At 33.0% G+C, this 8379-nt stretch overlaps 1 pseudogene; it reads right to left on the bottom strand.

The window, feature by feature from the left end:
- Positions 1-410: 410 nt before the first annotated feature.
- LOC127561486 (olfactory receptor 14A16-like) lies at positions 411-7393 on the bottom strand (annotated as a pseudogene).
- Between the last annotated feature and the right edge of the window lie 986 nt (positions 7394-8379).

Here is an 8379-nt window from a genome sequence, read left to right as displayed (position 1 = left end):
ACTTCCTGGGATACAGTTTTAAGTAACTTTCTCAGATTTGTATGAGATGACATGAACTCAGGTCTTCTTGATTTCAAGAGCAATTTTCTATTATGCTATACTACCCTGAGTTGTTTTGTTGGTGAATGAGAAATCAGTAAAATGACAGCTTAATTCAGCTAATAGATTAAGCTAGCAGAACTTTGTTCTAGGTGACCAGAGAGTGATCTTTCAAAAAGGCGGAGAAAAGGGAACACCATTGGAAGAGTTTTGTGACAGTAATTTTGTATCATATCATATAGCTCCAAAGGATCTTAACATATATTAATTCATTTGAACCACACAACAACTTACCAGGGTAGCTAGGAAAAGATAATCCCCATTTTATGGGAAGATTATGGAAACTCAGCAAATTTCAGTGACTTTACATCTTACACCTAATAACAAAGAAAGGCATAAAATTTAATAAGTCCTGTCTTTAAATCCAGGATTCTTTTTTCCCCATTTTATTATTTATTTTTTATTTCCTATTTTATTTTTTCCCCAATCACATGAAAAGATAGTTTTAAACATTCATTTTTGTGATATTTTGAGTTCCAATTTTTTCCTTCCTCCCTTCCTTTGTTTCTCTCCAACACAGCAAGCAATCTCGTTTAGGTAATATCTGTATAACTGTTATAAACACATATCCATATTAGTAATGGTGTGAAAGAAAGATCAAAACAAAAGGGAAAAATTAGGAAAAACAAGTGAAAAAAGTATGCTTCAAACCTCATTCAATCTCCATATTTCTTTGTATAGATGTGGATGTCATTTTCTGTCCCACGTTAGTTGGAATTGTCTTGGTTTACTGTATTTCTGAGAATTGTGTCTGTCAGTATTCTGGTTCTGCTCACTTCACTCAGCATTAGTTCATGTAAGTCTCATGAGGCTTTTTTGAAATTATCTTGTTCAATTGATGCATTATTAGTGAAGTTGTGAAACAAATCCAGCCATTCTGGAGAGCAATCTGCAATTATACTCCAAAAGTTATCAAAATGTGCATACCCTTTGATCTAGCAGTGTTACTATTGGGCTTACCCAAAGAAGGGAAAGGGACCTGTATGTGCCAAAATGTTTGTGGCAGCCCTTTTTGTAGTGGCTAGAAACTGGAAAATGAACGAATATCCATCAATTGGAGAATGGCTGGGTAAATTGTGGTATATGAATGTTATGGAATATTATTGTTTTGTAAGAAATGACCAGCAGCATGAACACGGAAAGTTCACTTACATGAACTGATGCTAAGTAAAATGAGCAGAACCAGATCATTATATACCTCAACAATGATACTGTATGAGGATATATTCTGATGGAAGGATATCTTCGACAAAGAGAAGATCTAACTCAGTTCCAATTGATTATTGATGGACAGAAACAGCTACACTCAGATAAAGAACACTGGGAAAAGAATGTAAACTGTTTGCATTTTTGTTTTTCTTCCCGGGTTATTTATACCTTCTGAATCCAATTCTTCCTGTGCAATAAGAAAACTGTTCAGTTCTGCACACATATATTGTATCTAGGATATACTGTGACATATTTAACATGTATAAGACTGCTTGCCATCTAGGGGAGGGGGTGAAGGGAGGAAGGGAAAAGTCAGAACAGAAGTGAGTGCAAGGCATAATGTTGTAAAAAATTACCTAGGCATATGTTTTGTTAATAAAAAGTTATAAAAAAATCATCTTGTTCATCATTTCTAAGAGAACAAAAATATTCCATTACTTTAATATAGCACAATTTACTCAGCTATTCCTCAATATTCCTCATGTGCATCCACTCAATTTCCAACTTCTTGCCACTACTAAAAGGACTGCTACAAACATTTTTTGCACATGTGAGTTCTTTCCCCTCTTTTATGATCTCTTTGGTATACAGACTCAATAATGGCACTGTTGGATCAAAGGATATGGCACAATTTTAGAGCCTTTTGAATATAGTTCCAAATTGCTCTCCAGAATGGTTGGCTTAGTTTATAACTCCACCAACATTTCTACCAACACCAGTTTCCCCACATCTTCTTCAAAATTTATCATGATCTTTTCCTGTCATCTTAGCCAATATGATAGTTGTGAGGTGGTACTTCATAGTTGCTTTAATTTGCATTAAGAGATATCATTCTTGAAGAAATATTTAAGACTAAATTCATTTTTCTTAAGCTCATATCAAGTGGTGAGTAGCTATTTAGTTTCAAAAGAAAATACTGATGATTTTCATGGTCATATTTTATGTTCTACTACTTTGATAGATGTGTATGTTATCTTGATTATTAGCTTTTCAAAACTCATCTAGGAGTCCTTCAATGAATAATCATTACCCATTTATAGGATTTTTCCTCTCTTTTAGCCAATAATATAACATTTTATTTTTCCTTGTGTATTTGTGTAGCTAGAGTTTAAACAAATAAAGCAAATAATGAAAAGCTTGCTCTTTATTTGTGATGACTTTTCTGAGAAAAATGAAATTTTTATAGAAGATGAAGAGGGAACTTCAAGTTCATGTTCTTTTCAGAGGATATGACTACAGCTCACAAAGAAGAACATTAAAATTCAGGTAGATTAGAAGACAAGAAAAAAGATGAGAATAAATAATTTATTCAGAAAGTATTTATTGTGTATCTACTATGTGCTAAGTGAAATAAGTTGTAATGAGATAATCACAAAGAATGTCTCAAGAAGCTTATATTCTAAAGTTAGATTAATAAATCTTTGTAATACAAATAAAAAGAGAATAAATAATAATATAAACACTGCTTAAATACATGCTGAGTTATGATGGAGTACATGGGGGGGTGGAGATTAGAAAAGGCTTCATTCAAAAAATGTTGCTTGTTCTGTATCATAAAAAAAAAGTCAAGGGTTTTCATGAGGCAGAGATAATGAAGGACTGAATTTAGGACACGTAAAATGTTTAATGCAAAGGCATGGAGAAAGCTGATGAAGTATTGATTGTATCTGGGGAACAGAGTGAAGGTCAATTCACCTAACTGAATTTAGGACATGTAAAATGTTCAGTGCAAAAGCATGGAGAAAGCTGATGAAGTATTGATTGTATCTGGGGAACAGAGTGAAGGTCAATTCACCTGACCAAAGTATCAGTTAAGGAGTAATATTTAAAAAGCCTAGAAAAATTGGTGTGAGTTCAGATCTTTATAAAGTGTTTTAAAAGATGAATTCAGGAGTTTATATTTCATCATCTAGGCAATAAAAAGGTAGGAGAATTGATTGAGTTACATAGTGACATTATCAGATTTTCTCTTAAGTAAAATTTTGTTAGTTGTGTGTAGAAAGTTCTTCAGTGACGAGACACTTGAATCAGGGAAGCCTTGTAGGAGATTGTTGCAGTAGCCTAGGCTAGAGGTGATGAAAGTCTAGATTAAGATGATAACTGTGTGAGTGAAGAGAAAAGACTAAAGGACAAGTTTTTTTTTTCCCCCAAATGATTAAAATTAACAGCCTACATGAAGCAGCAATGTACAGGGGAGATAGGAGACTTCATGTGCCAGACAAGTCAAACTCCTACGTCTACATCAATCAATACTTCCCCTTAAACTTACAGATAGTGCTGAACTTTGTCCAACTATTTTTGAAACAGTGTGACTTTTGATCTTCTCTGTTTCCAGCCTACAGCTGCCATCCAGGAAATTATTCTTATGAATGGAAGATCTGACCATTCCTTCTTCAGGTGTCTTTTCAATAGACACAGCTATCAGTTATGGAGCAGAAATGGTTTTACAAATGGAAATAATATTTAAAAGATCCTCCTGCTTGCTGATCTAACCTAAGGACCACTAGGCTTTTTCATATCTCTTGCATATGAATTCATTTGATAGTCTTCCCTTATTTAAAGATGAACTTGAGAAAGAAGTCTTTGGCAGGAATAATATCAATGAACCTCTAGTAGTCTTTGATGAATTCAAGTGAACATGTGTTTTCAGACAGTGACTTAAAATTGTAAGTCAGAGAGGTTATTGATATGTGATGGCCAATCATTATTTGTATTGCTATGTGGAAAACAGGCAGCTCCATTAGGGAAGTGAAAGAAAAAATCAATTAATTCTCAATAAGACCTACTAAAATTTATTGAAGAATATATGGAGTTTCAAAATGGCTGGATTTCAATGATAGTGAGGGCTAGGACAATTACTTTTGTCTCCACTTCCTTTTGTCATGTGGGACATATAGTCTTGGCTTATGAAACAATCCATATCAAGTTTCTCTTTCAACTGACTTCAGTTTTCAATTTTGGTGTATACATTCAAGAAAGAGCCTTATCACATATTTAATTATCTATTTTCACTATTGTCTGACTTGAGAATACCTTCCTTTCTACCTGATCTCTTTGAGCTTTCCCATCTCTTGGTCTTTTTATCATTTTAATTGAATAGAAGACAAGGAATTATATATTGTCTCCATTCTCAAAATAATACATTGGTATTTTGGACATTGTAGTTATTAGTAGACCACTCTGAATTCCTAGCTGATTTTACAGATACATCATTCTTCACTCTCATTACTTTGTTGTCTTCTTAAATTTTATTTTTTTGAAATGAGAAGCCTAGACAAGGAGTGGATTCATTCAAATAGTTCAATAATGGTTCATAAATCTCTTTCTCTCCCAACTCCTCCCCACCCCCAAACCAAAGATGTGACCATATTTTTAAAAGTAGTATTTTTAGTATTCCAATCTATTTCTAATATTTAATGTCATATAATATATAGTATATGCTCATATGTATTTCTATAATATAAATTAGTGAAATATTCTATATACTATTATACATAAGTTGTTTATTCAGTCACATCCAATTATTTGTTACCCCATGGATCATGGTTTATGGAATTTTCTTGATAAAGTCACTGTTGTAGTTTGCCACTTCCTTCTCAAGTGTATCACCAATCCATAGGCAAACAGATATTAAATAACTTGTTGAAGCTCACATAGCTAGGGAATTTTTGATGCTAGATTTGAAATCAGGACTTCCTGACTTCAAGCCCAGCATTCTATCCACAGTATCACCTAATATGCTTGTATGTGTGTGAGTGTGTGTGTATGTGTATATGAAAAATTTAGTGTGAAGGCTCCTTTCCTGTGTCCTTTATAAGATTATATATTCAAAGAAACTTTTAATTCAAATTTAAATATACAGGCTTAGCTGAACATCTTAAAGTATGGTCTTGAATATATATATATATATATATGTATATTTGCTTTATTCCAATGTGGACATAAAGGTGTGGTCTCTAGAATAACAAATTAATAGCAAAAATGTATTTCTGTATTTTAATGGCAATGCAAAGAAATTGTTTCACTTTTCTGTTAACTTGTAAGATTTTTACCTTTTAAGTGGGATTCTATATATTAAAATTGGTATGATCAGAATACATAATTGATTTTGTCAGTTATTTGTGTTTCACTTGCTCTTTCAAGCTCCCAGTATAACAAGCCCAAACAAATTACATTTTAGTGAAGTTAATAGCCTGGTAGAAGTAGGAGCAATGGGTAAAAACTGTAGTGAGAAAATATTTGGAAAGTGTCTGAACAATTAAAAAACCTGCAAAAATGGAGTGGATCACCATTGCATGAAATTTGTCTTCAAAATTTAAATGAAATTTGGATGACCTTGCTTTGTTTGGTGTATATGGATTTCAAATTCAGATATAGGTTAGAATAGAAGAACGATCTTTTGATATCCTTCCCAGTCCTGGATTCCCATGCTTTTGCTTTAAATTTGAGGGTAAAATCAAGAAACTAATACTTTTCTGAAAAACACTTGTTTATTTAAAAATAACATAGTTGAATATCCTCCCATCAATCTATATCAACTGTTTATTTAATAGCCAGACTACATGGACTAGAAGAAAACATTACCTGACTTGAAATTAAATGAAACATTTGAATCACAGTGCCATCACTTACTGTTGACCTTGAAAATATTTTTTATCCTTAAATACAAAATGGTGATAAACACCTTTCCTAACTATTCCTTAATTATTGTCGCAATTCAATATTAGATTTGTGCAAACCCTTTAAAAACCATAAAGGAAAAATGACACGTAAAGAACTTTTGGTGCTTTGCTGAAAGTTGTGCATTGTCTTTAAAATCCTTCATCTGTTTTCAAGTCATATAATATTTTCTGAAATTCCATACAGGTGATATAAATTAACCAGAGGACCTTTAAATACAATGTTTTCAAATAAGTACTCCCCCCGACTTTTTTTTTTTTTTTTTCAGAAAAGTGGCAATCTTTTGTTTTTAGGACCAGAATGAGTATACACAATTTTAACAGCATCTTGTTATGATTCTCTAGACAACCTAGGAATCAACATTTTAAATTGGTGAGCTTTATATGGACATGAAAGCAATGAAATTAAGTCAGTAAGCACATACTTAAATGATATATCAATATACATGATATATATGTGAGCATATATATACATATATATACCATAATAAACATAAATATATGTGCGTATAAACATGAAATGCACAAATACATGTATACTTGTATATATATGCAAATATGTGTTTATATGTGGGAATATATATACATACACACAGGCATATGATCATGGAAAGGCTTTGATATTAGCTCCTTTGAGAAATATTTCCAGGCTATGAATTTCATCAGAGCGTTCTTTATATCCTTATTTCTCAGATTGTAGATGACAGGATTTAGGGTTGGAGGCACCACTGTATAGAACAGAGACAATGACAGATCTAGAACTGAGTCAGATTCCTCCTGTGGCTTTAGATAAACAGTGAGAACGATAAGGTGGGGCAGGCAAGTGGAAAAGGCTTTTTTTGATTTACCCTCTGTGGTTAGAATCTTTAGCACAGTTGAGAATATGAGACCATAAGAGACACCTATGGAAATAGAGCAAAGAATCCCTAAACCAAGCCCAAAAGCCTTAATGAAATCAATTGCAAAGTGTCTTAGAACAGGAGATCCTGAGAAAGGAAGGGACATCACAGAAGAACTGGTGGATTTCCTTGGAGTCACAGAAAGGCAAAGTGAATGAACTAGCTGAGTACAGGCCCCCAAGCAAACCTCCACTGAGCCAGGAAGCAGCTGCCATCTTCACATAAGTCTGGCATAATGATGTCATATTGCAAGGGTTGACAGATACTAACATAGCAGTCATAGGACATTGAGGTGAGGAGAAAAAGCTCTGATGCTGCAATAACTATTAAAAAGAGCTGTGACACACACCTCAAAAAAGAAATGGAGCAGACACAACAGTGAGTTCGCAATTGATTTGGGGACTGTGATGGAAATAAGGCAGAGGTCTAAAAAGGACAGGTTCTTTAGGAAGATGTATGAAGTTTCCCTTCAAGAGAGATGAGGGTGAAAATAAATATGTTACCCATTAGAACTATAGATCAGCAAGAAGATTGTAGCTCTCAGATTTTAGAAAAACCCAAGAGGAGTTATTCTGTCACCAAAGTGACATTGACCATGTTCTAGGGCTAGAAAATTTTTTCTACTCTCTATTTGAAAAGGAAAGAAAGAGATCCCAAATGAAGGAAATAACATATCAGGTAATTCTAGTTGAGGCTCATTCTGTGACACTGGACAAATGAGTTCTTTCTGCTTTAATTCTAATTTTTAAAGTTGAAGTGATGAAACTAGTTTAGGGGATTTTAACCTGAAGTTAAATGTTTTAATAAATGTATTTCCCTATAGTTTGTTTCCATTTTAATGTTACATATTTTAATACCTTTTAGAGAAATGATTCTCATTAATATGTCCATTGGATTTGCTCTCAAACCCAGTTTGGATTTTGATTCATTTGCCCTAGTTAAAATGTTTCTTGAGTTCAAACATATGTATTCTCATATACTCATGAATTATTTTCCAAAGTATACCTCTTCAACCCATTATTAATGTCTACAAGGTATTTGGGGATGGGAATAAAGGAATTGAAAAGGACAAAACAAATGAAGAACTTGCTTTATACTAGCCTTTATTCTAATCCAGTTACTTAAAAAAATGAATTATCTCTTGAACTCAAGATGCTTCTGTCAGGGGAATAAGTAATATATGTACATGATGATATTTCAAAGTGGAATAGGATAACTGTATGGGAGAAGAACAAAGCTCAGAGAGACATGAGATAGAGAGCTTATTTCTAACTGGCAAGTCAAGGGACAATTTCATGCCTTTTTAAATTTGTAGGAAAGGTTATAGGAGAGTTCTTAGATATAAATATTGAGGTTGCAAGGGAAGATATTGCATATATGTTATGAGTATAAAACACAGAAGTAGTGATGAGCGGGACAAGAAAGATTGTCTATTTTCTTAATATAAAGACATTTTGGAATTCAAATATTGATTTCAAGAGGCAAAATTTCAA

This window comes from Antechinus flavipes, chromosome 4 (genome assembly GCF_016432865.1).
Source record: "Antechinus flavipes isolate AdamAnt ecotype Samford, QLD, Australia chromosome 4, AdamAnt_v2, whole genome shotgun sequence".
NCBI classification, from domain to species: Eukaryota; Metazoa; Chordata; class Mammalia; order Dasyuromorphia; family Dasyuridae; genus Antechinus; species Antechinus flavipes.
This window is presented reverse-complemented; position numbering and strand designations above follow the sequence as displayed.